This window comes from Muntiacus reevesi, chromosome 1, assembly GCF_963930625.1.
Source record: "Muntiacus reevesi chromosome 1, mMunRee1.1, whole genome shotgun sequence".
Taxonomy (NCBI): domain Eukaryota; kingdom Metazoa; phylum Chordata; class Mammalia; order Artiodactyla; family Cervidae; genus Muntiacus; species Muntiacus reevesi.
In genome coordinates this window covers 94,034,991-94,054,108 of record NC_089249.1, presented here as the reverse complement: position 1 = coordinate 94,054,108, position 19,118 = coordinate 94,034,991, and the positions used below count along the sequence as shown (strand labels likewise).

At 44.1% G+C, this 19,118-nt stretch overlaps 1 pseudogene; it reads right to left on the bottom strand.

The window, feature by feature from the left end:
• Nucleotides 1–1,146: 1,146 nt before the first annotated feature.
• LOC136162886 (oviduct-specific glycoprotein-like) lies at nucleotides 1,147–10,987 on the bottom strand (annotated as a pseudogene).
• Nucleotides 10,988–19,118: the final 8,131 nt, after the last annotated feature.

Genomic DNA, 19,118 nt, shown 5'->3' with positions numbered 1-19,118 from the left:
TTGCTTTGTAAACTGGTTTTGAGGTTGATTTGTTTTGTAGCTTAACTGATTTGTGATTTATGCTGTGGCAACGTGGTCCCAAGGCCATGTGCCCACTCATGTGTGGATACAGCCTTCACTTGCTTTGTCATTTATGATAAATGCCTCCTCCCATAGGTATTTTAATGAACCCTTATTTTAAAGCCTTGGAGGTTGCACTTTCAAAAGAAAAGGTAACATTAATGGTAGATTGGACACTCACTATCATCATTGCTTCCCAGAAAGGGAGAGCTAGAATTTGGTCCTATGTCTATACTGACTTATAAGGGTGACTCATGCCTAGGAAAATAAACTGTAGGTAGACTGGAGTGTGTAGTATAGACCTGGGAGAAGTGTGCAGATAACCAAAATATGTTGATTTTGTCTTTCCCTCCACCACTCCTTATGGAGAGAACAGGTGGGGGTGGAGGTGTTTTATCAGAGACAACTAAGACTTTCCAAAGTAGGGAATAAAACCGGAAGAGACAACTCCCTCCTCCTTCTCTCAGGCCCCTTCAGCAGTAGGGAAAACTTCCCTAGAGGAGATTCTGGCTCTGACCACTAGTGAAGTCAGCAGTGTTCATTGCAGAGAGAGAAGCACATAATCAACACTGAAAAATATCAGCATAACACAGACACAAATTCCCTCTTTCCAAAAATAGCAAGGGGAAGTGATTTTGAAAGGGAGAAGATAACAATTGACTACCACTGGTCATTTCAAGAAAAGAGCTTCAGAGAACTCAGACGGCTTCTTATGCTTTTAGTTTATTCAAGAGAAAAGAGATTAACTCACTATGACCTGGGGCCTGATTGTCCCAAGAATGAAGTGTGAATGGCTGGGCGCAGGCAGCTTCTATCAGGGGACCTAGATGAAGAGATAAGGGTTTCCCCCAGATTTTGCGCACAACAGACTTTGGGATCCTTTATTCACAGCAGAGTTTTCCAAGTTTCTTTAGAGAGAGGACTCATTAGAAGGGTTATCAAGTCGTCCAAAGAATGAGTCCATCTGGAAACAAAGGGGTTGTCAAAAGCAAGAGGAGTGTATCCTGGGGCCAGAGGGCAGCATCCACTTTTCAGCTTGTCTGAAGACCAAAGTAACCCACCAGGGCTCAGGGTCCACCTCAGAGGTCAAAGTGACCTTTCCAGAGTCTCAGCCTGCCCATCAGGGGTGACTGTCATCTTTCCAGAGGGGGTGGTCACCTTCTCAGGGCCTCCAGCCTTCCTTCCTGGGGGCGTGACCTTCTGTCCAGTCTGAAGGTGCACGGGACCCACAGCTATCCCTCCAGGGCTCACCGCCAGATGGCCCACAGTGGTCAGGGGCTTCTCTCCAGGGCTCTCAGTCTTCCCTTCTGGAGCAGCAGTGAGCCTTCCAAAGGACAGGGGGGTCCTTGTAGGGGTCGCAATCTCACCTCTGGGGCTTGTGGCCATTGTTGCAGACTTTCTTTTGGTCTCAGTGACCACAGCCTCTCCTCCTAGGGGCAAAATGCCAAAACCAGTGATCAAATCCCTGGCCATCGTTGGCATTTCAGGGCCAATTCTTGAAGAATTCACAGTAGTTGAGGACCAAAATTTCAGTGAAGGAGTTGAGCTGAATTCTAGAAGAAATCAACAGAAAAGGGTGAGACTCCTACATCTTCCTTCCCATCCTGTCACTGGTAGAATTAGAGCTGTTCCAGGGCTGAAGTACCAGCTCCCAAACCAGAAGCAGAGGATTTCTGAATGCACCCACTTGTCAACAAAGATAAAGTCTCCACACACAGAAGCCCAGCTTCCCCACCTAAACATATCAACAAGATCCCAGGCACCCATGGACACTCAGTGGGTTTGCTACATTTCCAGTTAAGTGACCCCAAGCAGAAGTCTATCAGTTCTCTATGCTCAGCCCACCACTTTGGCCGTCACACTTTGCACAAGACATTGACCCTGAGGCCCATTTCCTAACTTGTGGAATCCTCAGTAAGAATTCTTTTGTGTCCCCCACTTGGAAGCATGAGGAACAAGGCTGAGTGCAAGGAGTTTGCCCTAGAAAGCATGTTATAAAGAATTAAGTTGGCGTTTCATTTCCACCCCTTACTAGCTGTATTATCCTTCTGGGTCCTGGTCTCCTCACAAAATGAGGGTTATAGGCCATCTCCAAGGATGCTGCAGATTTAGCATGCCAGGTTCCATCTCCTAACTGTCAGTGTATATAATACTGTCATGAGTATAAGGATTATTCCCATTTTGTAGATGGGAAAACAAAGCTCAGAGAGATCAAATGGAGCGTGCATCCAAACCAAGGTTAGAAAGCAGACTGGCCTGGCATCAAAGCTTATTCTCTTCCTTCATTGTCATTCTGCCACAACAAAGCCTTTGGATCTTACAGAAGGGACCCACCCAGTGGCTGCTTGTGCAATTGCCAACCCCAGCTTCCAGGTCATAGCTACTCACCATCCTTCACCAGGAGATTATTCAACGTGTGGACAAGGGGGAAAGGGCCAGTGCCGCAGAAATTGCCCCTGACGTCATCCAGGTCCAATGTTCACACCATGGCCCCCCCAAAATGCTCTCTCTTTATGAAAAATGCCTGAAAAAGCAGTGGTCAGTCAACGTGCTGTACTAGCCATCCTCCAGACTGAGTACAATGGCAAAATCAGATGGCCTCTCAGAAGGCAATATGGTAGAATGCTTAGTCATGTAGCCTGTATTTGACTCTAGCCTCTATTGCTTATTAGCTATGGGATCTTGAAAAAAAAAAAGCTACATAAGCCTTGTGTGTTTTAATTGCCGTCTATGTAAAAAAAATGGATAACATTTCCAACATTTTTAGGATCCAAAGAATTCCTATATGCACATATTACAACATAGGTGGAAGTGGAAAATACAATGCTAAGTGAAATATGCCAGTTACAAAAGAACAAACACTATGATTCCACCCATCGAGGTGCTTAGAGTAGTCAAATTCATACAGATGGAAGGTAGAGAGGTGATTACCAGGAGCTGAGTGAGGAAGGAGTGGGGAGTCTTTTCAGTTTGGAAAGAGGAGAAAGTTCTGGAGGTAGATATGACAGTTGCACAGCAATGTGAATGTACTTAATGCTACTGAATGGTGACTAAAAAATGAATAAAATAGTGAATTTTATGTGATGTATATTTTACCATAATTTTAGAAAGATTTTTAAAATTCATACATGCAAGATATTTGGAGCAATATTTTGCACATAGTACATGTTCATAAACATTAAATATTGTCTGGATCCCCAGCCTGCTAATCACCCTTATCATCATATTAAATTGGAGATATTGCTTTACTTTTAAAAAATCATTTCAACATATCTTATGCCATAGTGATGCCATAAAAGAGGAATAGAGCAGATAATATCATACCTTTTACACATCAAAGAAAATGAAGCATTTTATCCATGATTATTAAAACCTCAGATATAACTAAATGGAAGTTGTTTAGCATTAAATCCAGATTTTGTTATTACTTTGCCAGAGTTCTCTTGTAAGGTTGATGGAAAAGATAGTCTGTCATATGCAAATAACTACATGACTTGACCAAATCAATTGCTTCTTTCTGGGGTTTAATTTCCCCAAGTGTAAAATAAGGAGGAACCAATTATTGCTAAGTTGGAAACTGTGAACAATCTGACATTTTTTTTCTACTTTTAGGCTAACAAGTTAACCTGTCAGTTTTATAGGCACATACACGCACGCGCACATGAGTGCACCCACAGACACACATACACACACACACTGTACACACAAGGGCCTCATAGAATCCAGAGGGAAGCTATGTTGGATCAATAAAGGACCAAGGTCTCACCTTGTAACTAAAGCTGATGGCATCATCATAACCAACCCACTCTTTCCCCTTGAAGGCATAAGGTACATACTGATCATCAATCCAGCGTTTATTCATTCCCTCAGTGAAGGAACAAATCTGCAGAAGCATCAGAACAGTGGTCAGTTGTGTGGCATACCATGAAGAGAAGCACCAACAGACAAACTGCTCACACCCAGAGGTAAAGACTTCCTCTCTATTTTGGATAAATTCTTACTATTGCTTATTCCTTTTTCTAATATCCATGATGGATAAACAGGTAGAGAACAAAGGAGTGAGTGGCAGCCTTTAAGAAATCAAACTAGGGTTTGGTAAATAATGTCAATACCAAACTACTACATAATAAACCTGAGTCTAGACCAAACCTGTACCTTTCTCAAAGACTTTTCATAAACAAGTATCTCCTTTGCTCATTAAACCAATGTAAACTGATCCATCCAGGTATTTATCAAGCTAACTTTTGAATCTATAATAAATGTAAAGACCTGGAAGGCAAGGAGAACTAGGGTATTACATCAAAAAACCACTGACTGTAGATTGGGTACCCAACACTGTGCTGGAGATGGTATGCTGCAAAGATATAGAAAGGTTCCATTTGGGCTGCAGAAGCTAATATGGAAGTTATTATTTTTTTGTTTATTAAAGGTGTTATCAAAATCTCTTAACATTACACTCCCTTGACTATGTCATCACTCATAATCATGCTTCAGTGGATTAGCCGGGAAACATCTCCAGGAGCCAGCACAGTGCAGAGATTGGAGAGACACCAGCATCTCCATTACCACCTCAGGCAAAGATGCAACTCTCCCTCTGGTGCCTGCTGTTCTTTGCCTAGGAGGTCCTTCCCACCCATCAGGATTCTACTGTGCTTCATAGTTCTGCTCAAAACCCACCAACTGCACACCCTACAGTCATGCCCTTGCAGCCTTTTGCTGTCTTTTCTTGTGTTCCACATTCCCTTGGATCCATGTCTCTTCCCCCCACTCAACAGCAAGTTTTGTTGAGATGGGGATTCGGGCATGGAATCAAGGTAGAGGAGAAAGAATCTGTGATGGGGGATGTCTTAGAACTGTCTCAAAATAATGGACTAGTGAGAAGGAAGGAGCCAGGAGCAGAGAAAAAACAGTACTGGTCATGAGTGGTTAATGACTGAAGCTGGGTGAAGGGCATTTGGGCATCAGGGAGTGAGGGGATGTTATACTATTCTTTTACTTTTGCGTGTGTCTGATTATATACATATGGTAAATATTAATTATGTTTATTTAGGACACATAGTAAATGAGGATTGACTTAACTGTCATTGAAGAATCTTCTAAGGGGTGAAATATCTGCCTTGGGTCTATGGCTCTTTCAGGGATTGAGAGGATGCTATACTATTCTCTTATTTTTGAAAATATTTGAACTTTTGAATATATATATATATATATATCTTGCAAATATTAATTAGGTTTATTTAGGCCATATAGTAATTCAGGATTGACTTAAATATTATTTAAAAATCTTCTAAGGAGTGAAATATCTGTCTCCCTCGATTCAGACTCCACCCAGTCCCTCACCTCTTACAAAAGGTTCAAATAACTTTCCCAAAAGAAAAGAGGGTATCCCAGAGAGTGGATGTCCCTTACCGCAGCAAACCATCTCCTTGTCCTATCTCTAGCCCTCAGTCTTGCCTTGGTCCCTTGTCCCTGCTTTGGCCCTGGGCTCAGGTTGGGGAGCCCTAACTCACAGACAGGTCCCCATTCCCGTCACCTCATAATAAGCCAAGAAGCCAACTTGCTTGATGTACTTCCCTGGAGATGCTGGTCCCACAGCTTCTGCCCTCAGCTCATTCTGAGAGGCTCTGAGGAGGTGAAAAGTATGTCCATAGGTGGGGAGCCCCATGAGGAGCTTCTCAGGGGGGGCGCAAGCTGTCGCCAGTAATTCATGGCATATGCCTGCAGGGAGGAAGAACACAACCCCTCCTTGTTACCAAGAGCCACTGGCCTGGCTCACTGCATGTCTAGGCTGCCTGACAGCTTTCCTTTTCTTACCAAAGTTTTGGGGTCTCCAGGCAGAGAGAACAGAGGGCTATTGTGTCCTGTGACCTTTTCCCAGCTTCCATGTAAGTCATAAGACAAGACGCTGATGAAATCCAAGAGCCTGTAAGGGGCAGGAAGAGGAGGTATGAAGATCACGCCAGCTACACTTTCACAGCACCAAGTAGCTAAACATCGGCCACCCAACACCCCTGCCGTCTCTGCCCACGGGGACTGCCTGAACTGTGCCCCGCAAGTGAGAGGCTGCCCTGGAACACACAGCTGGTGAGGGACAGCGGTGTGTCAGGACCTATGCTCTCCGGAGAGTATCCAAGGGAGTGGACGGGACCAGACCAGGAAACAAGGCATTCGGGCTGATACAAGTGCAGCAGAGGTCTGCATAAATGACATGTGTAATCAGACAGCATAAAAGTGCATCCATCTTTCAACTGTGAGTCAGTGAAACCCCTCTCTTCCAGAAAGCTTTCCAGATGGCGAAGTGTAATTGAGCCTTACCAAGTCACAGTGTAGAGGTTAGCATGGATTATCTAATTTAATTTTAATCTGGTTAATGTCCTAATTACCATAATAGTCTCCATTTTAAAATGAAAAAACTGAAACTCACACAGTTACCTAATTTGTCTAAGGTGACCCAGCTGGGTGAAGGTGGAGTCCTCTATCCTGCCTGGCTATGAGACCAACACGAGCCAACTCCGCCCACTGGGTCTCTCACCTCTCCTGACACACTGGACCCACTCTCCCGAAGCGTCATCACACACAGCAAGAGCATCATCTCTTGTATGTTGCATCTGCCTCACTTTTTAACACCAGGAAACACTTGATTCTTGAACTTTGATACAATTAGTCCAGAACTGGCATGTCCAGAGAGATTTGAGCTCCCTTCACACGGTTTTGTGACTTTGGCATGAAGACCTCTGCTCTGAAAATGGGCCCTGACTGGGCATTCCTGTTTTTGTTTCAGAGGCAGTAGTTGGTAATTCACAAATGTCTCTCATACCAGCCCTCTGGCACCCAGTGCACATCCACAGGGGACTCCAGCAGAACAGAGGCCAGGCCCCTGGATTCACTTCTTGAGGCCCAGCTATGGGTAATGCAGATCTCTACCCAAGAGGATGCTGTGGTGTGGCCTGGTGTTCCACCACTTCCCTCTGATTTCCTCAGGAAAGCCTGGGCTATAAGGAATAATCCTTGTCTCCACCTACATTCATGCTTAGCCCACCTCCCACAGGTGTTCTCACAGCAGGGCAGGAAGTCAAAGCTCCAGGACAGTGCTGGGCACCTCTGGGTTCTGCGCCCAAGATGCCTTCTTCCCTCTAATTCACCGCCCCCCACCAACACCAAAGGAGCACCCACTCACCTGCCCAGAAGGCGTGCATCATACGCTTTCTGGATGACATGGGGGTCCCCAGAGACAGCAGCAGACAGCAGCAGCCTTGGGCGCATGGTGAGCCGGGCCTCGTTCTTGAAGGCCTGCAGGAGCTCCTGGGAAGAGAGAGGCAGATGAGAGAAATGGACAAAGCAGAGTCGAGTCAGGGAAAACAGGAGTCATCCGGGAAACAATCTTCCGTAATAACAGAGCCCTTGGAGCCAGAGAGTCAGACACAGGCCCTGCCCACAGGTTCCCGAGAAAGGGGACATGAACCAGTGTGCTAAGGCATTGAGCAGAGGGCTGGCTGCAGGCCCAGGAGCAGAGTTCAGACAGCCTGCCTGAGAGAGGCCAGGAGATGCATGGAGAAAGTGGCACCCAGGCTGGAGGGCTGGGGCCAGGCCAGTGGTGACAGAGGGAGAGGCCTCCACAGGGCCCCTGCTCAGCAGCCCTCTGTCCACACTACTCTTCTGTCCAACCCTGGTCTTGGACTCCTCCTGTGCCCGGGGCCCAGACATGATCAAAAGAGAATTACTTCTGGATTCAGGATCTGCCAAGCCAACCTTACCTCAAGTAAGAAGACAAAGGTCCAGCGGTCACGTGAGGGGCTGCCTCTGAGTCCAGGGTACAAGAAGAAGAGGTTCAGACCATCGAAGCCATGTGTCCTCAGGAGGGTGATCACTGAATTGACAAAATTTCCCGGTTGGAAAATGTGGACAGCATCGTGGTGAACCTGCAGGTGAACTGCATGACTGTGCTCCCACCAACCACTCCCCTGCAAGGACCTTTGGTTCATGTGACTGAGGAAAGGAAGTCAGAGCTTTGAAACTCTCAAACCTTCTTAAGTCCCTTCCCAGCCCTGGACTTCAGGCTCCAGGAAGGCTTTGCAAACCACACCTGTCCCTGCCAGAGGTAAGCAACACTCAGTCTGGGGTAGAGACAGTGGCTCAGAACAGCTCTGCCTTTGAAATGGTCACTCCTGGCCCGGGACTGACTCTTTGTCTGAACAGATAAGGGGAGGGAACGTGAGAAAAGGGCCAGCATTTCCAGAAAGGTCTCTGAGCTAATGGGCCCCATAACACGGCACTAAAGGGTCAGGCTCTGACCAGGGGTTCTAGAGTCTTTGATATTCTGTTTATTAGCTGTTTGACTGTTCTCCATTTTTTCTAGTAGTTTCTCTTCCATAGTGGAGACACTATTGGAAAACCTTTAGCCACTGGAAAAACTTTAGCCACTTTACACTTCTTCTTCTTGTACTTTTCTTAAAGTAAAGCTGAACTTTAAGTAATTTGGGGCTAGTCCTACATGCAATGATTAACCAGATTCAGACTTTGCCAGGCTTGGATCCATTACTTGATCATCATCCCTAGCTGATCATCTCTCAGGAACACCTAGGTGAAATACAGTAAGTTACCAAAGCTCTCATTCGTGCTTTTTTCTTACAAATTTGGAATGCAAACAGCCACTTTGCAATCCTTTCCCCTAGCAATCATGAGATAATGAGTGTAAAGCTGGCCTGCTCCCCTGACCCATCCATCACCTCAACCCCACCCCAGAGAGAAGACCTGACGGCACAGACTCACCTCGAGGTGCCGAAGTTCCACCCCCCGATGGACAGCAGTGTTTTCAGCTTCCTGTTCCTGTGATGAGGGACAGAGTCAGTGAGCTGGGTTCTCATTCAGTCATTTGGGGAATAGTGGGAAGTAGTGGGAATGGGAGGAGGGGGAGGGGAAGGGGGAAGCGGGTGGAGTAACCTAAGGGAGAAAGGAGTGGAGCCCAAGACAGGGAAGGATAAGAGAGACAACAACCAGTCCACATATAGATCATCACACCCAGGATCCCAGGCTGTCTAAGCCCCCCTCAAACTCCCCACCCCCATGACATTCCCAGAAAAAGAAAAAGACAAGGCAGTCTAAATTTTTCTCTTCACTCACTTTTTTGGTCAACAAACATTTATTGAGCAATTAATACATGCCTCTGACTGCTTTAGGTGCTTGAAACAGCAATGAACAGATGGACAATCTCCCTGCTTTCCTCTCCAGAGACTGTGCACTAGTGACATGGATTTTCTCTGTCCTTCTACACCCAAGCGTGCAGCGACAGACCATTCCCTGGAGAGGATAGCCCAGGAGGCCTGGGGAGAGAACACTGAACACCAGCTCTCTACTGAGCACTGACCCAGCCACCGGTGTACAAAGATCATAGACACCAGCCCTTCCCTTGGGGCTCACTTGCAGGTGACAAATGGTAATGAAACACTAGCATTTGTGAAGATTGTGTGACATGCAACTCTCTCCAAAGCATTTGAAAATAGAATTCTGAGTACTGGGCTTGAAGGGTCAGTTGGGGGTGCAAGGCAGAGAAGAGAGAGGAGCATGTTCTAGGCAGGGGCACAGCAGTCACAAGGGTAAGGAGGCAAGGATGAGCTCAGAGTGCTGATCCACGGGGAGCTCCCAGAGCAGGGACACTACAGAGAGCCCTTGACAGGAGGAGGGACACAAGGATCAGAGGAAAGGTGATGCCTAACAGAAGAAAAGGCTTTACTCCTCTTTGCCTGTAAAATACAACCCCACAGACACAGTGAACACACCTCTCCTTGAGCTTGTTGAACCCTGAGTAGAGGATTTTCTCATCCTGGTGATCCTTAGGAACAATCTGATTGTTTTTCATCGAGGCAAAGGCAAATACCAGGTGGCTGCAGAGAAAGGGGTCCAGAACCTGGGGCAGGATCGAGGCAGGGCCGGGCCGACTGAATGCCCAGTTGCTTGTGGGCAGCACCTGGCAGGGGACAGCAGGCATTATTGGTAGAAACCAAGTGGAGACGGAGCTCAGCATCCACAGCAGCATGGACACTTCTCTAGATGCCAGCCCACTGTAACCCCCACCAAATACATCCCCCCCAAAGCTACACTGAGGGGAGGTCCCCCCCACTGTCGGGGTCCCCCCGAGGAAAGAACGCCTCGTGAAAGCCTGGTCAGAATGGATCCGAGAGTCTGGATCCCGGCACAGAGAAGACCCAGCAGTGACCGAGAATTTGCTGCTGAGCCGCACTGGGTCAATGATCCCCGACGCAGAGCCAGGGAGGGCACGGGGGACACTGGAGTTGAAGCAGCTCTCAGTGGACACTCTCCCCGGCTCTGGAGAGGACCACAGTTTCCTCACCATCGTGGTGTTTCAGCACGAGGAGCAGCCCTGCAGGAGACAAAGGAAGAAACACATGCAGATTCACACACACACATCCCAGCTCACCCTCCAGGTCCCACACATGCAGACATGCACACCCTTCCCTCCTTCCTCTTCTCTACATTGAGCGGATGAAGCCAGATCTATCTAAGCTCCTTTCCACTCCAATATACTCTACATGTAGATACACAGGCTTTGGGACAACCATGACACTGAGAAGTCCCAGCAAAGGTTCCAGGCCAGTGCTTCTCAACCTTGGAAGATAATTTAAACACAGTGATATCCTGGCTCCTCCCACAGACATTCTGATCAATGGGTCTGAAGTGGAGGCCAGGCATAAAAACACTTAATGTGCAGCTGGTGAGAACCACTGCTCTAATCACTTCTCCTTTCACTCTGTCCTGTCCACCTCTACCTAATCCAGGCCCCTGAGGCCCAGGATGCTCCCTGGGTAACACAGAGACAACAAGCTGACGAAGCCCAGCACCTTCTGAACTAAGAGACATTTGGGGACTGGGACCCACCACACTCACCAACCCACAGTAACAGCTTCCCCATCTCTGTGGTCTGGCAGCTGCAGGCCTAGGGCTGGAGCCCCTTTATATGAGATTCCCCAGGTACAATCATGGGACAGCACTGGGACAACCCAGCCACACACACACAAAATCAGGGACAGTGATTAATGCATGGCCGCCCCAGAGTCACAGTGACCCCAGCATCTCCTGTCCTCCCACCCAGCAGAGCCATAGCTCTGAGATCCAACAAAGCAACAACTCCCTCTGACACCGGCACAGAGGAGGTGTCCATGAGCGGCCCTAGTGAGGGCAGGGCAGTGCTCAGCCCCTCTACCTGGAACTCAGCCCCACATGGAATGAGTATAAGGAAGAAACACTGAAGGGCAGCAGTGATTCTGTTGTTATATTAGTGGTTAGGAAAATTGTGTAATGTAAAGCTAAAAATTCCCAACCATGGACTCAGGAAGGGCAAAGTTTGAATCCCAGTGTCAAGAATTAGAAGTTTTAGCATCTGGGGCCAGTTACTTAGCTCTTTGAGCTTTAGTTTCTATACTTGTAAAATGGAGATAACACTTGAACTTACCTCATAGCATTTTACACTGATTAAAGACATAGCATGTGAAAAACTTAGTTCAGGGCTTTGAACTGTGGTGCTGGAGAAGACTCTTGAGAGTCCCTTGGACTGCAAGGAGATCAAACCAATCAATCTTAAAGGAAATCAACCCTGAATATTTATTGGAAGGACTGATGCTGAAGCTGAAGCTCCAATACTTTTGCCACCTGATGCGAAGATCCTACTCATTGGAAAAGACCCTAATGCTGGGAAAGTTGAGGACAGGAGGAGAAGAGGGTGAAAGAAGATGAGATGGTTGGATGGCATCACCAACTCAATGGACATGAGTTTGAGCAAACTTATAGTGAAGGACATAGTGAAGGACAGGGAAGGTTGGTGTCCTGCAGTCCATGGGGTCACAAAGAATCAGACACAAAGGAGCAACTGAACAACAACAACAAGGGATCAGTGAAAGATAGCAGTTATTAGAGATGCCACAAGAGTTTGCCCCCAGAGCAGGGTTCTCAAACTCAAATGCTGACAGGCAGGTAATGTAAATTGGTGAAGTGGACACAGTAGAGTAGCTCATGCTCCACTTGATTAGAAGAATAGCAGTGCTCCTACTGTATAGCACAGGGAACTCTGCTCAATGTTATGTGACAGCCTAGATGGGAAGGGCATTCAGGGGACCATGGGTACATGATATGTATGACTGAGTCCCTTTACTATGTACTCGAAACTATCACAGCATTGTTAATCGCTATACTCCAGTATAAAATGAAAAGCCTACAGAAAAGAATAACAATGCAAGCCCAGTGATACTCTTCAGCTAATATGAAGTCTCTCAGTTGGGAGACATCAAAGATCAGTATTTATTGGGACAGCACTCTGAGTAGCCACTGATTTTTGCCTTGCAGTGAAATAGAACCAATACTTTGGAGGATTCTTCAATTTCTCAAGAGAATACAAAAGTCTGAATTTTTGAATGAGTCAATAATATTTGAGCCAATATATGAGCCAATGGTGACACTGTCATCAGAGGTATCATAAACCTAAGAAATATAATGAATGCAGTTCTGGACACCTAAGAGTCAATTTTTTAAAAACACAGTAATAATATGAAGGATAAATATAAGTATATAAACAAATGTTTTCATGATCCACCAGTTTTCTTTTCTGCTACCAAGATTCTCAAACCTTGAGTATGTCCCATATTTCGGAGTGTGACCCTCCATCACAGGGACAGAAATTTTGTTATCGGTGTATCCAATACACCCGTCTTCTTAGAGATTCAGACTGCTCACTTAATCCACACACAGTGGAGGGACTAATCAGATGTCAATATAATAAATGACACTGGGAAATAACAATGACTAGTGGTTTAATTTGCTTCATTTCTAGTGTGAAGACCAGGAAAGTGTACCTTGTATCAGCAATTTGCTTGGTATCATGGAACAAAAACCATGATATATAGTGGTATAGAATATTTAGGGTGAGGACTATTTCGCTGAAACCTGGGAAAGCCTGAGGGAATACTCTACCCAGCAGAGGCTGTGTCTCCATTTGTTCATCCCTCTTTGTCCTCCTTTAGGTATTCAATGAATATTTTATTGAACCTAGGCCAAGCCCTAATGGGCTTCCCACATAGTGCAAGTTGTAAAGAATCCATCTGCCAATTCAGGAGATGAAAGAGATGAGGGTTTGATCCCTGGATCAGGAAGATCCCCTGGAGAAAGAAATGGCAACCCACTCCAGTATTTCTTGCCTGGAGAATCCCATGAACAGAGGAGCCTGGAGGGCTGCAGTCTATGGGTCACAAAGAGTCAGACACGACTAAGAACATGCACACAGGCCCTGATAGACACCCTAGGTATGTGCTGATCAAGAAACAGTTTCTGCTCAAGGAACCTCTAGTCTAGTGAACACGTAGATCACATCTCCCAGAGCTAAAGCAAGTCTCTATCTTAGTCTCTTGGAATAAGTACAGTGGGAGATACATGAGTTTTGTTTCCAAAAAACCTTGGGATCTAATACCTGCTCTGTAGTATCATTAGGTCCACCTGCATGTTCAATGCCACCTCCATACCTTGGGTTAATGTGAGCCTGAGTCAGGAGATTCCTGAATGCAACACTGGATCAGGTTTGGCAACAACTCACACCATTGGTTAGATCACCCCTAGTGTGGTTTCTAACTCTAATGACCAATCTCTTATTTGCTTCCCAGTTCCTAGCCCTTGTGCCCTAAGTCTTGTTTCTAGGTCTCTGCTTTGATTTCTCTTCCTGGTTTATAAACTGTAGGTACCACACTTGGTTTCTAGGGCCTGGGTCCTGACTCATTCTTGCCAAGCTCCCGGGGCTTTACTGCCTGCCTTTTAAGACCTCCCTGGTGTGAATGCTTGCCTCTACTTCTGAGCCTTCTCTCACCCCACCTCCTGCCACCCAAACTCTGCATCACTGAGATTTCCCACGAGGTTAGTTCTCGTGGGGGGCGGGGGGGTGGCTGGCTGTTAATGCTGTGCCCATCACAGAGACAAATCTGTTGGCCAGCTGAACCTCCTTCATCTGCACCTGGGTCAGTGCTCTGGACTCCTATTCTGCTGCAGTGGGCAAGGCTGAATCCCAGACCTGCCTGTCCCATACCTTCAAAAGTGACTGATGATGTTGAGAAAAATGGCAAGATATAACAATGGATGCCCAGGAGTGACTTTTCTTCATTCAGGGGTAACTGTGCCAAAGAGTGGGCAACTAAAGCTCTGTGTGTAGGAGATGATGAACAGTGAAATGCTGGGCTATGCTGAAAACCAGCGTGCCATGTCGCTCCGGTCACTCCCGATCCTCTTCCTTGAGTTCTTGCTGGCAAAATACAACCACTGCTTTGTATTTTTACACACCCACAGGGTACTTAGAGAATACTCCTTCACAGTATTTAGCTGTTCTCATGAAATGAGAAAAGAGATGTACAAATGTCTTTTAGTCGACCTGCTGAAGAAATTCCACAGCAAACAACCCCTCCCATATTCTACAGCACTCCACTAAATGAGGGCAAGATCACAGATGCAAAGGGCTTTGGGTTTAACAAAGCATTTGACCAAATTTATCATGATTCTCATGTGGAAGAAATGGAGACGTTTGATTTGAACAAAAGCAACTGGTTGAATAATGTAAGAACACAAAGAGTATCAACTACAGATCAGTACAAACTTGGAGAGCTTTACCATGTCTCTAAAATGAAGGAGATAGACTAGAGTGTTGTTTCCCAGTATTTAATGTAAAAGATGATTTTTGGCTGTGCATTAAGATTTTTTATTTTCATATTTATGCATTTATTTTAATGTGTATTAGAAAATGTATACTACCCCCAAGTCCCATGATTTCATATATTAAAGTGTAAAAATTGAGGCAACTCAAAAAGAAGCATTTTAATAAAGTTGTAAAGGTAAAAACTATTCAATCTCCTTAGAAGTCATTCTGAGAACACCACAATTCTATAACCAAGCAACTTCCCTTTAAGAAATTTGGCATGCAGAGATATCTGCCCAATTATACAAAGAAAGTATGTTCACTGCAGGTTTATTTGTAACAACAATAGCAACAAAAAACAACAGGCAAATCTCAGCTGACTAAATGACCATTATTGAAAGTGAAAGTGAAGGCTCTCAGTCGTGTCCAACTCTTTGCGACCCCATGGACTGTAGACCACCAGGCTTCTCAGTCCATGGGATTCTTCAAGCAAGAGTACTGGAGTGGGTTGCCATTTCCTTCTCCAGAGGATCTTCCCGACCCAGGGATTGAACCTGTGTCTCCCACATTGTAGGCAGACGCTTCACCGTCTGAGCCACCAGGGAAGTCTAAATGACCATTATTGAGAGATATATAAACACATTATCACACATTGTTACCCATGGAATGTCCTCTTTCTTTACCTTTTAAGACAGTGGTTCTCAATTGGGCAATACTCGGCCCCCCATTGGACATGGCAATGTTTGGAGACATTTTTCATTGTCACAGTGGAGGCAGGGGTGGTACTAATACAAGGTGAATAAAAGCCAGGGATGCTGCTAAACATCCTACATTGCACAAGACAGTCCCTCATAACAAAGAATTACCCAGCATTGATAATTAATAATCCAAAGGGTGAAGCATCTGGTTAAAGTTATTTTCATTGTTGTTCTTTTATTCTATCACAAACCTGAGACCACGTATATACTTACCTCTTACTACCCTAGATTTAAAGTTAAACAACTGTTTCTCTTTTAAATTTATTTATTTTAATTGGAGGCTAATTACTTTACAATATTATAGTGGTTTTTGCCATACATTGACATGAATCAGCCATGGGTGTACATGTGCTCCCCATCCTGAGTCCCCCTCCCACCTCCCTCCCCATCCCATCCCTCTGGGTCATCCCAGTGCACCAGCCCTGAGCACCCTGTCTCATGCATTGAACCTGGACTGGCGATCAGTTTCACATATGATAATACACATGTTTCAATGCTATTCTCTCAGATCATCCCACCCTTGCCTCCTCCCACAAAGTCCAAAAGGCTGTTCTATACATCTGTGTCTTTTTTGTTGTCTTGCATATAGGGTTATCTTTACCATCTTTCTAAATTCCATATATATGTGTTAGTATACTGTATTGGTGTTTTTCTTTCTGACTTACTTCACTCTGTATAATAGGCTCGTTTCATCCACTTCATTAGAACTGATTCAATAGTATTCTTTTTAATGGCTGAGTAATATTCCATTGTGTATATGTACCACAGCTTTCTTATCCATTCGTCTGCTGATGGACATCTAGGTTGCTTCCATGTCCTGCCTATTGTAAACAGTGCTATGATGAACATTGGGGTACACGTGTCTCTTTCAATTCTGGTTTCCTCAGTGTGTATGCCCAGCAGTGGGATTGATGGGTCATATGGTAGTTCTATTTTCAGTTTTTTAAGGAATCTCCACACTGTTCTCCATGTGGCTGTACTAGTTTGCATTCCCACCAACAGTGGAAGAGGGTTGGTTCTCTTTTCTCCACACCCTCTTCAGCATTTATTGTTTGTAGACTTTTGGATAGCAGCCATTCTGACCGGCATGAGATGGTACCTCACTGCGGTTTTTATTTGCTTTTCTCTGATAATGAGTGATGTTGAGCATCTTTTCATGTGTTTGTTAGCCATATGTATGTCTTCTTTGGAGAAATGTCTGTTTAGTTCTTTGGCCCATTGTTTGATTGGGTCATTTATTTTTCTGAAATTGAGCTGTGTGAGCTCCTTGTATATTTGGCAGATTAATTATTTGTCAGTTGCTTCATTTGCTATTATTTTCTCCCATTCTGAAGTCTGTCTTTTCACCTTGCGTATAGTTTCTTTCGTTGTGCAAAAGCTTTTAAGTTTAATTAGGTCCAAATTGTTTAGTTTTGCTTTTATTTCCATTACTCTGGGGGGTGGGTAATAGAGGATCCTGCTGTGATTAATGTCAGAGAGTGTTTTGCCTATGCTTTCCTCTAGGAGTTTTATAGTTTCTGGTCTTACATTTAGATTTTTAATCCATTTTGAGTTTATTTTTGTGTATGGTGTTAGAAAATGTTTTAGTTTCATTCTTTTACAAGTGCTGGACCAGTTTTCCCAGCACCACTTGTGAAAGAGACTGTCTTGTCTCCATTGTATATACTTGCCTTTGTCAAAGATAAGGTGTCCATAGGTGCGTGGATTTATCTCTGGGCTTTCTATTTTGTCCCATTGATCTATATTTCTGTCTTTGTGCCAGTTCCATACTGTCTTGATGACTGTAACTTTGTAGTATAGCCTGAAGTCAGGCAGGATGTTTCCTCCAGTTCCATTCTTCTTTCTCAAGATTGCTTTGGCTATTCTAGGTTTTTTGTATCTCCATAAAAATTGTGAAATTATTTGTTCTACTTCTGTGAAAAATACCATTGATAGCTTGATAGGGACTGCATTGAATCTATAGATTGCTTTGGGTAGTATAATCATTTTCACTATATTAATTCTTCTGATCCATGAACACGGTATATTTCTCCATCTATTTGTGCCCTCTTTGATTTTTTTCATCAGTGTTTTATAGTTTTCTATATATAGGTCTTTTGTTTCTTTAGGTAGCTATATTCCTAAGTATTTTATTATTTTTGTTGCAATGGTGAATGGAATCTTTTCCTTAATTTCTCTTTTGTTTTCTCATTGTTAGTGTATAGGGATGCAAGGGATTTCTGTGTATTAATTTTTTTTCTGTGTATTAATTTTATATCCTGCAAGTTTACTATATTCACTGACTAGCTCTATTAATTTTCTAGTGGAATCTTTAAGGTTTTTTATGTAGAGGATCATGTCATCTGCAAACAGTTAGAGTTTTACTTCTTCTTTTCCTATCTGGATTCCTTCTATTTCTTTTTCTGCTCTGATTGCTGTGGCCAACACTTCCAAAACTATGTTGAATAGGAGTGGTGAGAGTGGGCACCCTTGTCTTGTTCCTGACTTTAAGGGAAATGCTTTCACTTTTTCACCATTGAGGATAATGTTTGCTGTGGGTTTGTCATATATAGCTTTTATTATGTTGAGGCATGTTCCTTCTATTCCTGCTTCCTGAAGGATTTTTATCATAAATGGATGTTGAAGTTTGTCAAAGGCTTTCTCTGCATCTATTAAGATAATCATATGGCTTTTATCTTCCAATTTGTTAATGTGGTGTATTACATTGACTGATTTGTGGATATTGAAGAATCCTTGCATCCCTGGAATAAAGCCCGCTTGGTCATGATGTATGATCTTTTTAATATGTTGTTGGATTCTGTTTGCTAGAATTTTGTTAAGAATTTTTGCATCTATGTTCATCAGTGATATTGGCCTGTAGTTTTCTTTCTTTCTTTCTTTTTTTTTTTTTTTTTTTTTGGTGATATCTTTGTCTGGTTTTGGTATTAGGGTTATTGCGGCCTCATAGAATGAATTTGGAAGTTTACCTTCCTCTGCAAATTTCTGGAAGAGTTTGGGTAGCATAAGTGTTAGCTCTTCTCTAAATTTTTGGTAGAATTCAGCTGTGAAGCCATCTGGTCCTGGGCTTTTGTTTGCTGGAAGATTTCTGATTGCAGTTTCGATTTCCATGCTTATGATGGGTCTGTTAAGATTTTCTATTTCTTCCTGATTCAGGTTTGGAAAGTTATACTTTTCTCAGAATTTGTCCATTTCTTCCAAGTTGTCCATTTTATTGGCATATAGTTGCTAATAGTAGTCTCTTATAATCCTTTGTATTTCTGTGTTGTCTGTTGTGAGTTATCCATTTTCATTTCTAATTTTGTCGATTTGATTCTTCTCCCTTTGTTTTTCGATGAGTCTGGCTAGTGGTCTGTCAATTTTATTTATCTTCTCAAAGAACCAGCTTTAGCTTTGTTTATTTTGGCTATGGTCTCCTTTGTTTCTTTTGCATTTATTTCTGCCCTAATTTTTATGATTTATTTCCTTCTACTAACCCTGGGGTTCTTCATTTCTTCCTTTTCTAGTTGCTTTAGGTGTGGAGTTAGGTTATTTATTTGACTTTTTTCTTGTTTCTTGAGGTAAGCCTGTATTGCTATGAACCTTCCCCTTAGCACTGCTTTTACTGAATCCCATAGGTTTTGGGT